Here is a 17,702-nt window from a genome sequence, read left to right as displayed (position 1 = left end):
TCCCCAGGGGTTATAATCAGTGCTTAATTTGTGCTGGAGTTTTCCAGTACTGACACTGGCACTCATTTGTTTACACAGGCTCTTAACCCCTTCGCTGCGGCGGGAATTCCGCCGCAGCGCTAAGGGGCGAGGGGGCCGAGCGGCGCTCGCATGCTCGTGACGGAGCCGCTCCGTCACGAGCCGCGGTTGAGCTGTGCTCATGACGGAGCTGTTCCGTCATGGCCCCGTCCGCTCAATGGAACGTCCAGCGCAGGCGCGAAATTTGTGTCGCGCTGGACGTAGAAGGGGTTAAGAAGGGGCTACGTATCACAGCCCACCACATGGTGGCGCTGTCTATTTCTCTAAGAGCACATCTGTTACCAGTGAACTGCATATTTAAAAACACAATGGTAGAGCTTGGGTCAACACCACTTGTTGTCAACATCACTTGTACCACAAGGCTCATCTCTCTCCCCTCACTTGTTCAACATCTATATATATGTTCTGATTCATGCTCTGAAAACCAGGGGATTGCAGGTATATAACTATGCCGATGACATGCAGCTGATCTTCCCGATTGATGAGACAGAGGAATCTAAGGAATTCTTCCAACACACCATGCTCTTCATTAAAGACTAGATGAGTCATAACTATCTCAAATTAAACTCGGATAAAACTGAGATAGTTATCTCTAATAATATACTTGATCAGTGTACGCCAGCACACTGGCCAGCTGCATAGGGCCCTCCACCCACCTCCAAAAATGTTGGTTAAACGTCTGGGGATTAAAATTGATGCTAAGCTATCCATGCATGAATAGATCAACTTGGTTACCTCCTCTTGCGTTTACTATCTGAGGACCTTTAAGAAAATCTGGAAATTCTGCACCAGGGAAGCAAGCACGGTTATCATGCTGGCACTGATCATGTCCAGGCTGGATTATGCCAACGCCATCTACTTAGGGCTCCCTGCTAATCAGACCCATAAGTTGCAGCTAATGCAAAACCAAGTAGCCAGCCTGGTCCTTCAGTAACCTAGACACTGTCACATCAAACCACTTCTGAAGCAATAACATTGGCTTTCGGTGACTCAACGGTCCATGTTTAAGACAGGCTGCATGGCCTTCAACGCACTTAGCGAGAAGGGCCCCATATTCATATCTGCTAAGATCTCAAGGTATCTACCCAAACGGAATCTCAGAACAACCACTATGCTTATGGCGAATATTCCAAGATTCAAGCGCAAGAGAAGTGATGGCTCCTGCTTCTCTGTTCTCGGCCCTACTCTATGGAACTCCGTGCCAATGGACATTAGACTAACATCTGAGAACACCAAATTCAAGGAAACAACTGAAAACATGGTTGTTCACTCTAGCCTATTGTTAGTAGTCCTTAGGAAGCTTCTCCCTCCCCTTATAGCGCCAAGAGACCTTTTGGTATAAGTGCGCTTAACAAATTCCCTCAACGTAAACATAGAGCGGCCAGTCCATTCTTAATGCTCTGTATGGCTTGGAATTGTCTAACCTGCGCAAAACCAAAAAACTGGGGATGAGTGTTTGATTTGCTTAAACGCTCCGTCCATTATCCCCTTTGGTATAGCTTTGTTCGCCCTAAATTGGCAGGGTATGCCCAGACGTGGGTCTTTACCACTGGATTCAAGCTAGCCTGGCTGATGACGGCTGAATAGCCAGAAACCGGTCCCAGGATGCTTGTTTCTGGTTCAGTGAAGACATGGGTTGGCAGTTTGGGCTGGACTGTTCCCATGAGGCACAGTGTCAGACTGATTTGCATATGGCCATCTCTGAACTGGGGTGGTGGAGTGAGCTAAAGAATGATGATGGATTAAACCAAGATCAGTTGACAGGGGGTGAGTGTTTGATTTGCTCAAACGCTCCGTCTCTCATCCACTTTGGTATTGTCTAAACTGCGACATTTATAGAAGTGTGATGTTTAGTATTTTTAGTAGTGAGCGTTTATAATAGGATGTGGCAGTGACGTGATTTCCAGTTGGTTGGGCAAGTTGCAGTGGCCTTCTGAGCAATAACAGGGCCCTGGCACCTGTTTACTCACAAAATAAGCATTGGCACTGTATTATATTCTAAGAAATGTGTTACAAAAACTGAGCATAAACGATACATATAGGCCAGCAAGCTTGTGTGTGTTTTTGGAGGAAGGTGGATCAAAGCATCTAAGATCTAAAGCTTTTCAACCACCATTTCTTTACCTTATGTGTTGAGATAGCCCAAGAGACCTTTGGGTGTTTGAGCACTCTAATAACAACATAAAATAACATGACATGGCATGAAGATGCGAGTGGAGTATGCTATCAATTCTACAATTGGATTGAGTTGGCAGCAAGTAGGTGTTGTGGACATGAGTGGCTTATGGTTGTTTGAAGAGGTGTCATGTTCTTTATATGGTTGTTGAAATCCATAGGTTTTTGAGGGCAGAGTGGGAACTCTAAGGGCTGAGGACAGTGCTGCAAGCTTTCCACAGCAATCCTAGTGTCAGCCTACAGAGGAGCATAGGGGATGGTAATGTGACCAAACAAAGGATGAGGGTCTTAGGTGGTGCAGATGCTGAGGCAGTGATTTTTAGGTCTGGCCTAGACAGCGGATGAGCTGTCTCTTCTAAACCTTTGTTTTCAACCAGTGGGCTTAGGGACAACCAATCCGGAAAAGGGGGTGGTGATGGACAGAGTTTCTGAATTAAACAGAACACTCATACCCAGTCAACAGATCAGGGCTTGATCCATCACCGTTTTTTAGCTCACTACACCATCCCAGCTCAGAACCTGGCTATATGCAAATTAGTCTGTCCCTGGCCCAGTGCATCATGGGAACAGGGCAGACCAAACTACCAAGCCAATTCTTATACTGGGAAGGAAACAAGCTTCCGAGGACCGGTTTCTGGCATTACAGCAGTCTTCGGCCCGGCTTGCTTGAATCCTGATGGTGCAATGAGCAAGGGACTCACCTCTGAGTACACCCTTCCACGCTTATGGTGGACAAAACGATTCAGAAAAGGGGGTGGTGATTGACAGAGTATCTGAATTAAACAGAACACTCATACCCAGTCAACAGATCAGGGCTTGATCCATCACCGTTTTTTAGCTCACTGCACCATCCTAGCTCAGAACCTGGCTACATGCAAATTAGTCTGTCCCTGGCCCAGTGTATCATGGGAACAGGGCAGACCAAACTACCAAGCCAATTCTTATACTGGGAAGGAAACAAGCTTCCGGGGACCGGTTTCTGGCATTACAGCCGTCTTTGGCCCGGCTTGCTTGAATCCTGATGGTGCAATGAGCAAGGGACTCACATCTGAGTACACCCTTCCATGCTTATGGTGGACAAAACGATTCAGAAAAGGGGGTGGTGATGGACAGAGTATCTGAATTAAACAGAACACTCATACCCAGTCAACAGATCAGGGCTTTATCCATCACCATGCTCAGACATGAGTCCCTTGCTCACTGCACCATCAGGATTCAAGCAAGCCGGGCCGACGACGGCTGAAATGCCAGAAACCGGTCCCCGGAAGCTTGTTTCCTTCCCAGTATAAGAATTGGCTTGGTAGTTTGGTTTGCCCTGTTCCCATCATGCACTGGGACAGGAACAGACTAATTTGCATGTAGCCAGGTTCTGAGCTGGGATGGTGCAGTGAGCTAAAAAACGGTGATGGATCAAGCCCTGATCTTTGGACTGGGTAAGAGTGGTCTGCTTAATTCAGACACTCTGTTCATCACCACCCCCTTTTCTGAATCGTAGGGACAACCAATGGCATACAATTGGTCAGCTTCATTGTTACTCTGGCATGCTTGATATTGGTCAACTATTAAAAGCTCAATTCTCCCTCATGTGTTTGTCTCTCCCCCAGTGCATAAATGCATTACTTGAGTCCTTCCAGTGCTCATTTTTGTAGGTGCACCATACTAGGTGTATTTAAGCACTCTACTGGAGTGCTTCTTTTTCAGTTACCTCACTCATGTACTTCTGCCCCCTCCGCTGTCTGTTACACCAGCCCCCATCCTCCTATTCTTACCAGTGTTGCATGCCCCCTCCAGGTATTCCACGCTCCTTCCTTCCATTATTGCCTGACCACAAGCAATCCACCAGCCCTTCATTCTTCAATTGATGTTTTTTACCACCTAGGTTCACACCCTCCCTCTTTCTGTTGTTGCTTGCATCACCCACCCTCCCTGTATTCCTTCTTCTGTTTTTGCTTGCCCTCACCCACCTTTTCTCCTTCCTTTGTGCTTGTTTCCAACTACCCTCCTGCACTCCCTACCTCAGTTTTTGCTTGCCTGTCCCCTTCTATTATTGTCAGTGTTGCTTGTCCCTCCCACCCAATTACCCTGTTGCCCATGTTTCTCCCTTACTGGCCACCACAAAGCGATCTGACATGGATAATTCTTGCTGCATCATCGAGTTTTCTTTTCTCTACCCGCATGTTGTCTCTACCTACCCCGTGTTGCCTACAGCAGTTAAATAACAGCACTAATATACTGCTAGTACTGATGCCATAGTGCTTTTTTAGGTCTCACCTAGGCATCTCTTGCACTGTCTCTTCGAGACATGCTATATTCAGGATATGGGCATGAAGCTCTGCCCACTTTCCACCCATCTTTTTAATTGGCTCCTGTCACTGAACTTTGTAAATTATGGCTTTTCATTGGTTAATAGCCTTAGTAGTCCCTCCTTTGTACCGTATTTTCTCTTCTTGTAACCTCCCATGAGGACACCCCCTGGTACATGTGTTGTTACTTAGTACGTTTTAATTACAGCCTCAGAGCACTATTTTCTTAAATGGCTTTCTCCTGCCTGCTGTTCCAGACCGGACATACCCTACCACAACGCTTTTTAATTTTTAATGTACCCAGCGCTGCACCCCTCGGCTAACATAATAGCGGCACGCCTTTCTTTCGTTATTTGCGGCACCAAATGTGGCCACATGCCTTTTTTACGGTTTACTTATTTAACTTTTGTTAAAATGGCAGCACGGCTGCCTTTGTAACAAAAATAAATAAATAGAAAAAAATGTATGCGTCCAACATTTTTTTTCTATTTCTTTACTTTTGTTACAATTGCGGCCCCCATGCTATAGCTTTAAATATCTCAAGCTAAAGTGCGGGCGCGACCATTGCTTCAAAAGTAAAGTAATAGAAGAAAAAAAGTTTTTTGTACTTGTCTACATTGGAAGCAATTGCGACACCTACGCTTTAGCTTATGATATTTGAAGCTAAAATGCAAGTGCTGCAATTGATTTTTAATGTAAGTTTGAGCTATTGGCGCTACATTATTATTAGCAACGCCAATAGCTCAAACTTTCACTAATGCGAGACCTATTGCATTGCAAACACGTGTTTCTTTTTAACTTCCAGCCATGCTGCATAGGTGATGCACTGTTGTACAACATGGCTACCAAATTGTCAAAGCCAGTAACCCGTGTAGGCAAGAACTATTGGCTTTGCCAATTTTTTTTCTTAAGTGGGTGAGCTACAGCCTCATTATTACAGGAGACATGCACTGAGTGGATGAACGTGGCATTTGCTTTGTGGAATATTGGACGTTGGGAGTCATGGGGTGTGTCTACGAGAGTCCCCTTGGACTGTGATAAATAAGCAGCCGCAGCCCGTGAGGTAAGAATGGTGGGATACTGGGGCCTGGTTGGGGGGGGGGGGGTGGATTTCGACAGATGACAATGAGGGAAAATTATTTATTTATTTAATTTTTCCCTGCTGGATGTCTGTCGAATCCCCCTCAACCCAGCCCCATCGCTCTTACCTGCATGGGCCGCGGCTATAAATAATTTTTTGTTGCACACCGAACTTGTTCTGAATTACAGGTGCACTGCCATGGTTTGTGCCGCGGTCCACCTTTACCAGCGCAGATCAGATCAGGGCACCAGATTACAGGAAAACTGTGCTGTCCCCAGTGGTTTGTGGAAACTCCAGCAGTTAAACTGTGAGAGAGGGTGTAACAGTTTAGAACTCTGACTCCTTTTTTTATTGGAAGCGAATCCAATCTCATTTCTAAGGTGAGACAGCGATTCCCGTGCCAGTGGGTGGGGGATTCCCCTTCCGGTGGGCGCAGTGTTTGACTACACCTACCAGGGCGGATGCCTGGGGCGCCCCTAGTAGCACCATGTACCAGCCGCGGTCGGTAGTAGGAGTTTCTGCAGGGCGGTGACGTGGGCAGGGGGAGGGGCAGGGTAGGGGGTAGTAATGTATGGATTACGGAGTTTAACAGGTAAGTAAGCATATACATAAATAAAACTAATTTCGTTGCGTGCACTGCATCACCAAATGCGATGCAGTGCGTGCAACGAAATTCGTTTTATTTATTTATATGTTTACTTACCTGTTAAACTCCGTAATCCATACATTACTACCCCCATCCCGCCCCTCCCCCTCCCCACGTCTCCACCCTGCAGAAACTCCTACTACCGACCGTGGCTGCCATGTACCCTGCCAAGGGTAATACTTATGTTGGCCTAATTCTTTGTGATGGAAAATCAGGGGCTTCTTTGCCCTTGCGCCCACGTCTGTACTACTGCGGCAGCGCACGGGTTCTTTTGCAAATGGCACACAACCATGCAAATAAGGGAACACCCACTTGTCATCTTCATTAGTGTGTATTTTGCATGGACATGATCCATATTAAAGACTCATCTGTGACCCCTTGTGTAATACCAAAGTGCCCATGGAGGCAAGACATAAAATGCAGGCAGGAATGTTGCCCCATGCTGGTGTGTACTATGTGTACTATGGCCTCTGGTGTTTCACAGGCAGAAGAAGCTGTAGTGTGGCAGGTAGGCGATGAGGCCAAGGTAGGCCTCATGCTTGTAGCTGTTTATTGTCGGGGGATGTTCACGGGGACCTTGTCAAATAGTCAAAGCATATTACATAGGAAGATGAGCTAGACATGGTATAACACAATTATCACACAGTACACATGAGTGTCCAGCAAAGGTTACATCACTCACATAGAAGGTGACTTAGAAGAATAAACACCTTACAGACAGTTGAGTAAAATGAAGGCCAACATTGAACGTCTCAGGACACTGGGCCCAGCGGTTCAAGAGAAATTCAGGTTCGCGGCCTGGTCCAGGGATTGCGAGATGGTTTGGGTTCCGGTCCATGATTCTCTTTGGCAGAACGTCTCTCCCAGGATGCAACGCGCCGATGCTGCCCTAATGGACGTCCGCACAGTGCATTGCCCTGTCCACAAGACTTAACGCTTTTAAGAGAGGTTTCTTCGCAGGTGCCCAGGGAATACGGTAGTCTACATCGCAAGCTGCAACGTCACTAGTATCATGGAGATTTATATAGTTGCAATTGGTTGTTTTCTGTTTTTTTCACCTAAGCCTGAATTCAATATAACAAACAAAAATCTAAGAAAAATGACAACTATGCCAGGTCCCACTGACCCTGGTCTGCATATTTTAGCCGCCACAGCATAGAAGGGTTTCCTGGTCCTGCGTGGTTGAGGTCAAGGGTCACTGGCAGCAACCACAACAACATCTCAGTTTTCAACAATCACTGTCGAAAAATTCAAATACAGAGACAGGTTAAAAATGTTAATTAGAAGCTGGTGGTGGGGGCATGGCGCAGGGGGCTCCCAACCCTTTAGGGACCCCTACCCAGGGCCGGGCGGGGAATGTCAAACAGCCCTGTCAAAAATAATAAATTCAGTCCCCATTTGCATCAAATGAGTGACTCCCGACAAGTTGCTCAGAATGATTTTCCCTAGGATAATTTTGGAAACGTAAAGCCAAAAGGTGCATGTTAACTGCTCAATTTTTCAATTACATTTGCTAGTTTTACTGGCTGCTCTGAAAATAAATAAATTAAAATATTTCTGTACATTGGAGTTTAGCAAATTGCCTCTTAGCGCTGTTTCTACACGGCTTCCAACCATACATGCACTTGTGAAAAAATAGTGTGCCTGTCGACAAAAAGAGCATGTTGGTACCGTTATGAGAGGCTTTCTTTTAATTCTTCCATTCATTAGCCTTTGAAACTAATCTAAAATGTCATGCAGGCTGCCGGGATAGTGTAACCGGCCTCCAAGTGTCACAATCGGCCTCCTGGAGCTCCAGCCCCCCGCGGGTTTGCCCTCCTCCCCGGCTGGCCAGTCCAGCTATGCGCCCCCCCCCCCCCCCCAAACAAAAATAACTTTCTGAGGGACTCCATTCCACTCAAGGCTGGTGAATATCTATGAAATATGGTAAGGCTCTGGGACCCTTCTTCACATTCTGCAGGCGGGGCTCATCATTTTACGTTATGTCACTCGGTGATGGCAGACGAGAATTTGGGGCGTAATATGCATGTTAAGGTAATTTTTAAAAAAAATACTCAGCCATCTTTCTCTTCCTTTGTCGCGCACATCTACAGATACTAGAGTTCCTCTCCAGAAATCTGAGGAATGTCTGAGAAACCTTACGTGGCGGCTCTTGCTTCATACAGAGGAGAACAGCCTCTCAAATTGCTCAAAATCCGCTGACTGTACGTCTGGGTGTCAGGGCAGCAGCACCGCGTAGAATGGATCCCCGTGGGAACTTGTGCGCACACATTCCACCCGACGGCCCTGTGACAGGGAGCTTAGTTTTATGTAACATGGCGCTGCCACCTCGCTGCTTCCGGCTCTTCCTGGGTCTGCACACAAGCTGGGCTGAATCTCTCTGCTGCATGGTGGCCAAGTCGGGCTCTTTCACAAGTCACACTCGTGCCTCAGAGGGACCCAGATGTAGTCCGTGGCATCCAGGGCAGGACTGAGGAACGCAAACAAGCCCAGACAAAAAAAAAGCTAAAATTGGCCCTACTTTTTCTTTTTTTTACAGAGTTTTATATAGCGCGAACTTGACCCGAATCTAGTATCAGAGCGCTTTACATAGCACCACTTGAGTTACATGAGGACAAATTCATTTTTGTTAGGAACGGGGAGATTACGTGATTTGCCCAGAATCACAGGATGTTCAGCATCATTGCCAAGACTCGAACCTAGTTACCCAGATTTGAGGTCCCCAGATTTGAGGTTGACTGCCCTAGCCATTAGGCTAACTCCTCCCCCCTACTTCCTTCCTCTCGTTGCACAGTCTTTCACGTTCAATCCATCCATTCTCCCTGTCCTCCTGTCCTCCACTCTGATCACTTTCCTTCTACCTTCCCTCTTGTCACTTCCCTCTCTTTCTTTCTCTCTTGAAGCCTCCCTGAGACTCCTGCAATTAATTTCAGGGAGCTGGGGAAAGTGACAAAGGCACCAGAAATCTACGACTTTCAATAGCAGTCCTCAAGGGCTGGGGTAGGGTGGTCAGATGTGCTGGGTTTGGGAGCTGCCCAGTTGAATACCAGGGCTGTGCAGCACTGATGCCATTAACCTTCTGCCCTTGAACCTGCCAAGTTTCACAGGCCCCTGGCTGACCAGCAGTCCAAGTTTTTCCTTTCCATTGTGAGAATCTAGTTTACCACACGATAGAACCGGGGTTACAAGATCCAAAAAGTAAAGGAAAATTCCTGTACTGGAGCACAGCCTGCCACTTGCCGCAAAGAGAAGTAGATGTCCTCTAAATTGTGGATGGTGGAACCAAGCGACTGGAGTTGGAAACCAGACTTTCCCACAGCCTCTCAGATATTAACCAATGGGCATGCGTCAACACATCTTGAAACAATGCAATATGCGACACATTTTCTCAGAATGCTATTGGGGTGCCAAAGCATCAAAGTACTCTAGGCTAGAACAAGCATTGGTCACACCAATAGGTTTGGCACTGGCTTACAGCTTTGGGCTTTGTCAATACATGTTTTGTTTTGCCATGGCTTTTCCAAAACTTTATTGTTAGAGAAACTGGCGGCCCTTCGACCATCTAAAAAATACCCAAGCACTGACATAGCCAATAGGTCTCGCCTTTGGGTCCTTATAAGTGTTTAGCTAGAGTTATTGACTTAGCCAACGTGCTTAAACTATGTTGTAGAGCAGTGTGGCTGCTGGCAATTATGTCAGCTTGTTTTGAAATGAGAGAGAAAGAGTAAGAAATTGCGTGTGGGTTGTTGATATCAAGATGGAAGTTGAGGTCACTGAAGTAAGAACAGTGAGAATTAGTGAAAATGAAAGAGGAGGAATAGATAGTGTGTGGGTAAATGTGAGCGATGGAAATAGAGAAGGCATGAGAGTAGAAAAAGAGTACTATACCAGAAAAGCAAAAGAGTAGGCGGGAATGTTGAGAGGATTATTGGAAAGAGAGAAACAGAGTAGAGAAAGTGGAGGAAAAGAAAGGAAGTGTGAACGTGATAGAAATGAATATTAAGGATATTGTGAATTGTAGGAAAATATATGAAAATTAGGGAGAAAAGAAAAGTATTGGAGGGGAGAATGTGAAAATGTGTGAAACAAATTGTGAACGTATTGTTTTTAAAGAAATAATGAGAATGTTTGAGAACTAAAAGTGTAGGTAATGTCAGAAATAAAAAGCTGAAATACAAGAGAAGAAAGATGGTAGTTATGAAAGATGAAAGTCAAGTGAGGTGAATATAGGCGCTTAGCGGATGTGCACAAATAAAAATTAGTTTGTATAAGCTTGCTTTGGCCATTAAGGAAAATCACACACATGATGTATGCAGAGTTAAAACATTTGTATAGATATAACCAGATTAAGTCACACCCCTGTCATTAAAAAATGTCCTCTAAAACAATAAGCCTTTAGTCTTGGCTGTTTCTGGAACTTTTATATAATGTGAACTCAAGCCAAAGTAATCAGCACACTTCACATAAGCACCAGTTACATTACAAACGGACACATTCATTCTTAGGCATGGGGATAGTATGTGATTTGCCCAAAAGCAGAAGATGTGGAATCTCCTGCCAAAAGTTAAACCTGGTTGCCCAGCGTTAATTCGATCACTTCTAGGCATAATGCCATGTTAATGCATAGAAGGACAGGAAGGACTGGGACAGCGTCAGTGCCAGTGTAAAAAAAACATCAAATAAATATGTAAGCACATTACTTATAATTATTGTTTTGTCAGGAAGTGATTGATATTTTCATTAACTGCCAGAAAGCATTGGGCGTGGTGTTAAGTATGTGCAGATTTGCTTCAGTGTTATGCAACCCCACACTGCATGGAAAGCACAGGCATATCCATTTGTTACTAATTACTCGTCTGTTGGACTTCCAAGCACTGGAAGAACATCTATAGCGCACAGAAACAGACTGTGCAGCGGTTTGCATGCGTGAGCAAACACACTCCATGTCTTTTGCAGCTCGAGTCGTGGGAGGAATGAATTTGAATAATGGGCAGAGTTGGTTGTCCTTTCTATGTAAGGGCGCCTACTACCTTTTCCTTTTAAAGAAACTTGTCTTTATATTGCACATTTGCAGGGCCGGACTGGGAACCAAAACAGGTCCTGGCAAAGTGCTCGGCCAGCCCTCCCCCGAGGGGTTGGGAGCGCGGCTGAGCTGTTTGCCAAGGCTGGTTTCGGCCGATTTTGTTACGTCCCTGTAAAAAACGGCCCCCAGGTGCCCAAATCAGCCACCACCCTAGCAGCCTACCGGGGAAATGCCCAGTGCCCGCTATGGCCAGTACGGCCCTGCACATTTGCTTGGCTTTGTAGTTCTACGAATTAGAGAGGTATTAGTGAAGTGAGGTAACTGGTGAGTGCCACGAGAGAGAGGAGTCTGTGTGCTATATTGTGGACAGTTAATAGAGGTGTGATCATGGAGTGTTCAGCCACATGCTGTGAAAAGTGCCCATTTCGAATGCATAGATCAATTGCATGTAATAAATTGTGTTGCAACAGCCGTGCTTTGAACGAGGTGTATTGCTGGCATCTGAATGCCTTTTGTGTGGTGCCATTTTGTATGTGTATTTCAGGTACATGTGTTTAACACTATCACTTGCTCAGGTGTAGACATTGAGACGTAAAGAAACTACACTTTCCATCATGCACTAGTTATGGTGATCGCAAGAAGGGAGCGCTTACGCTCGTATCAGCAATCAATGTTCCGACGTTATTAATGGAGATGGGAACCATCTCTATGATATTATATTTTGGTGCACTACTGACATTAAGAGACATGGCCTGATGGAAAAATGTAATCCGAAGTTAGACCGAGCAAACACCCTTTTGTAACATGATATATGTGTGTGAGCCTTAATTATGCAATACCTCTGAATCAAGACAATGCTGATTCAAACAAAGGTGGCAGTCATGCAATCTAAACCAAAACAACTCCTGTATTAATAAACTTAGCACAAGCCACGGCACCCCTAGTGTTCAAAAAGGCTGGGCCTAATTAAAGCGGAAGTGGTGGAATAAACAAAGACTCCGAGTTAAACTGCTGGAAATTACTGGCCAGATTCATCAAGGTAAGGAATTGCGAGTCCTTAATAGCGAATTTTAAGGATTCGCTATTAAGGACTCGCAAAACGGGATTCATGTAGGAATCGCAATTGAATTTGCGATTCCCACTGATTCCTTATTTGCGATTAGCTAATTGCTAATCGCATCGCAAATAAGGAATGACTCCCCATTCATTCCTATGGGCCTAAAGGCCCATAGGAATGAATGGGGAGTCATTCCTTCTTTGTGATTAGCAATTAACTAATCACAAATAAGGAAGCGATTTCAAGGGTGCCAGCGGTGTCCAAAGGACACCCTGTAGCACCCCTAAAATGTAATCTACATTGGTGTTGCGCACACACATGTCCAAAGGACATGTGTGTGTGTAACATGCAACTGAGAAAAATGCACTTAAATGCTTTTTTCTAAGTTTTCGCTATTTACCACTAGGTTTGACCTCGCGGTAAATAGCGGCCCAAAATTGCGATTTCGCAATTTTAAAATGGTTCATGAATTGCATTTAAGGAATCTCAAATAGAGATTCCTTAAATGCAATTCCTCACAAATGTGTGAATTCTTTAATAGCGAATTTTGCATTTGGGATGATGAATCCCAAATGCAAAAATTGCACTCGCAAAGGGCCAGATTCTCAGAATCTGGCCCTTTGCGAGCGCAATTAAGCTTGATGAATCTGGCCGTACATCTCTAAAGGTGAAAGAGGCATGTTCTTATATAGCGGATACATTTCTTTGGATGTCAATGAGAAGATTTCATCATAACACAACTATCCGCTGGCAGTGGCGCCACATGAAATAAATAGCTGTGACCGAAGGAGGCAGGAGCTTTGACTGAAAAACTCTCCAGTGAAGGCTACTCTTGTGGTGCAATATATTTAGGAAACAAGAAATTACCATTCATGGTATGAGTGAAAGTAATTACCTTGGGAGTAAATGCAACGCCTTTACGAACCGCCAAAAGAGTGTAGGTGCCTGAACGCCGAAACCACATTCAGTTTTCAAGTACAGCATTCACGTGATCGAACGCAGGAGATGTAATGGAAGTGGTAAACAGAACCAAACAAACACACAAAAGGCGTGGAGTTAAACAGCAATCCACTGCACTGAACAAAGAATATCATCTGTGTGAAAGTGTCAAGGCAAGAAATCAAGGACAGAAGAAACTACGCATGAAGCCTGTCTAGGCACCTATTGCCACAACAAATAAAGAACAGAGCTGCTAACTTTGAGACTAAGGAACCAGGTTTGAATCTCGGTGTTGGCTTTCCCAGGGTCTGTATAAAAAAAAAAACAACAAAGCAGATATGCACGTTTTTTAACTGAAAGAAGAAAATCTAGCAAGAGGCAGAAATAATAATAAAAAAAATCAGTCAGTCCAGGAACCCTCCAAACTAATTAATCTGCTTGCAACGGTTCCGTCCCGCGCCGCCATATGAGATCATTATTTCACGCAAATTGTACAATGTTTAACAATTATTTATTATTACCACTATTAGTCACTAGGTGTCAGCTTGTACACGCGCGCATATGGAACAGGATTACTGAATAAACAATAAAAGCTGAAAATGATAATGTTCCTGTGCAGTGCGACATGAAAAGTTTTCAAGTGCATACTGTTTTGAGATCAAATTGCTTAATAAAGCTGAAAGATGCGTGATTTACTGTAGGCCTCGTATTCCCATGCTGGGCACAAAACACTTCTAAATAAACATTCTGGTAGAATTTGATAAAAGCTTGAATACGCAATTGGCGCGTGCACACGCGCTTGAGCGAACAGCCTGATCATTTTCATGCACTGCACTCTTGCTTGTGGCGTGCCGCTGCGCGCTCCCGCTAGGTAGATGCCGCCACAAGCAATGCTTGAAAAGGAGCAGAGTGACGGCTAAAGGCCTTCCTTTGCAGCGCATGCGTGCTGCGTAGGCGAGACCTATAAAAACGGATGAATCAAAAATATTTTTTAGGTTTCAAAAAGCAAACATTACCATAATAGTCCCTGGAACTGAAGGTAAAAACTTTGTGTGGGGATGTGCTCTTTGTGAAAGGGCTGAATGCTGACACTCAACGTGAGATTGGCCACTGGCAGTATTGCTGTATGTTGGCCACTCCAAGTCTCAGACCGGTAGTGATTAAAAACTGACATTTAATTGGGTCCCTAATGGGCTCTCTATTCATGTCCTTAACTTTGCAGGCAAAAACACTGATATTTCGAACGACTTTAACAACTGTTAAGTCTATCCAAGTCAGTGATGTGGCCCCATTATACTTTTCACATGTTTTACTCAATCTTGCTTTTCCTAAACTGTTTGCTTTTTACAGGATATATTTTTTAATTTCTGTGCAGCATATTAGTCTTGTATAGTGAACACTAACTACTCCATCACCTCCAGCTGTGGCCCGGGCAGGTAAGAGTGGTGGGGCGGTGGTGCCGGGTAGGGGGGATTTCAACAGACGACGTTGAGGGAAAATTAATTATTTATTTAATTTTCCCTCGTGGTCATCTGTCGAATTCCCCCTAACCTGGCCCCACCGCTCTTACCTGCACGGGCCACTCCTGATCACCTCTAGTTGTCTCTGTGAGGTCAGGATTTGGGTGGGCGTTTATAATTGAGAGCTCCAAAGTTGAGGCTGGAGGAAGAGTGCAAGTTTCTGACCGTGCCTGTCATTGGGGTGGAGCAATGGTCACATGTGCCATTTGTAATGGTGATACATGCGAAAGTGACAAAGAAAGAGCAAACGGCAGACCAAGGTCCAGCACATCCAGTCCACATGTACAATGAATTTGAAAGTGGTGCAATCGCTTCCCACACCCGCCGTCAAAATGCACGAATCAAAATCTGTTCCAGAATTGCTTCTTTTTATTTGAATTAATCTTTAGAACAGTTCTAAAGATTAATTCAAATAAAAAGAAGCAATTCTGGAACAGATTTTGATTCGTGCATTTTGACTTCACAACGAGTGCACCTTCCGTTTTTACTCGAAAAATACATGCGAAAGTGTGTGAAGGACGTACACAGCTGGCGAAATATTTAGAGGGTGACATGCCGCTGTTACAGGTGAGTGGGTATATTGTGTATGGGGATGGTGGTGCAGCGAAGTAGATGCGAGCAAGTACATGTAGGAGAGAGTGACCTGAGGGTGCTGAAGAGGAAGGAGATGAGGTGAGAGCTATGCAAATGAAAGATTTCAGAAAGGTGTGGGGGGGAGGGAAAGGTTTGTCTTGGGTATAGATGTATATCCGTCTGTCTGAATGCCATAACAGAAAGTTCACAGAGAGGCACGAAAATACTTGACAGATGTCACGCGACACGAGAACAGGATTTCAGTTTAAATATTGTAAGCCACACCCTTAATTATATGGATATGCCTCTGTGAAAAACATTGCCGGTTATGCTCCTTTGGCAAAGCCCTTTTTAAAACCTGTCACCCCACCCTATTTTTTCATCCCACTTAAAGCTCCGATAATAGATCACTGGACAAAGATGGTGGCTCAGAGTCCCTTTACATAAGTATATCATACATATGATTTGAATACAATTAAAAGATTGTGGCTAATGCCAAACCGTAAAAAGAAATTCATCCAGCTTCAGCGAAGCCCTTGCCCATTGCAACACGTCACTCTATTGAAGCATGAACATTTCTTGGATACCGGATAAATTGCCTCCTAAAAGAAACTTCAAATATCCAGTGTGGCGTACAAAGACTCAAAGATGGTGGCAGAACGAAACTTGAGGGGGGGTCCCCTTGCAAAGTATATTGAGGTGGCCCCACATGATCTGGACCCAGTCAGGAGCTCTCCCGCCGCCAATGCACAGTGCCCAAGGAGGCCCCCCTGGAGCTCGAAGTCTTCCTGCACCAAAGGGGACTGCCGGGGTGATTGTTACCGCCACTGCTCAAAGGTGTTCACCTTTTAATCAACTATCCCCCCAAAAAACGTGTTGCTTGTAGATATCTATCAGCATGGCTCAGCAGCACAGGCTTCCAGTCCCTGCTGGAGCGTGTAAAAAGCCCGCCCCGCCCAATCACTACGCTTTTCTCAGACTTGGTCATACCAGCCTGAGAGTAGCTTCTGGAATGGCGCAGGGGAATCTTGGAGCCTGTGTGAGCATCATCGAAACTGAAGAGGTGTCGAGGAGGCAGACACCAGGCTGCAGGTAAGGTGTTTTTTACCCCCCCAACCCTCGCTGCCCCCCTGATTTCCCCTGCTAGCGGCCGCCACTTAGAAAAAGTGTAGACACTTTTTATTAGTTTTAATAGATGGCATAGGAAAAATGCGCTTCTTATTGACTTGAAGAAAAGTCTCTCCTGGCTTTGAATTACTGAAGACAAAGTCAACGCACACAAATGACGATTGAAAAAAAGGATAAGCAATGGGAAAGAAACAAAAAGCACTGGCAAAGTAAGGTATGGGTCAACCAGCACTAGTGGACTGAAAAACGCTTCCTTTTAGGTGGATGTGCACACGCGATCAGGAAATAAATGCTGTCACTCACATTAAAAGGGGGAGAGAGTTGGAGCAATGGCTTCTTACATTTTGTGAATTGCGAATACTATTCAATCTGCTTCAGTTCATAGGAGTTATTTTATGGGTGCAGATTGGCTGCTTGTTTCGTAGACGTCCAACCAATGCCCACCACCGCTTCTTCTCAAGGGAGATGCTGCCCTTCCTGGATGTGGAAGCGCGCCCTCTGTAAGCTAAGGATACAGCTGGCTATTAATAAACCAGACGGAAGTAAAGAAGCACCTGCCCTACCCCGAGATGCTCCCTAATCTATTCTCAGTAGCCAATTAAAGACATTGCGTAACGACCGAGAAGACATGTGAAGGGTGACATAACTGGATCAATGTTGTAAGCAGAGTGTGTGAGAGAAGGACATTTATGAGGCTTAATCTGATGGGCATTACCTGAAAATGAGAAAAACATTATGCAGAAACCCAACATGACAAAAAACAAAATGCAGAAATGCGCATGTTTAGAATTTATAAGGAATAAATTTTTAGCTGTGTTGGAGGAGGGTTAGTAGTGGTTAAAGGTGTTTGGAAGGTAATGGTTGCACTAATGTTAAAGTGTACGGTGTGATTGAGATTTGGGTTGTGGATACAGTAAGAATGTGGGTTGACTTAGTTAGGTCACATGTCTGAGAAAGGGCTAAAAAGCTGTGATTTGTGTATGGGGTAGGGATATGTTTCATTTTATAGTTAGGATTTGTTTAAGATTAGGGATGGGTTTGTGTTTAGGTTTATGTTGCAGTATAGCTTTATATTTATGGTTAGTACCCTGTTAAGTGTGAATGTCAGGGTTAGCTTATTGTTTTATATAGGACATCGCTTATCTTTCATTCTGGTGTTCAGCATTCTAGATTCTTCAT

This window comes from Lissotriton vulgaris, chromosome 5 (assembly GCF_964263255.1).
Source record: "Lissotriton vulgaris chromosome 5, aLisVul1.2, whole genome shotgun sequence".
Classification (NCBI taxonomy): domain Eukaryota; kingdom Metazoa; phylum Chordata; class Amphibia; order Caudata; family Salamandridae; genus Lissotriton; species Lissotriton vulgaris.
This window is presented reverse-complemented; position numbering follows the sequence as displayed.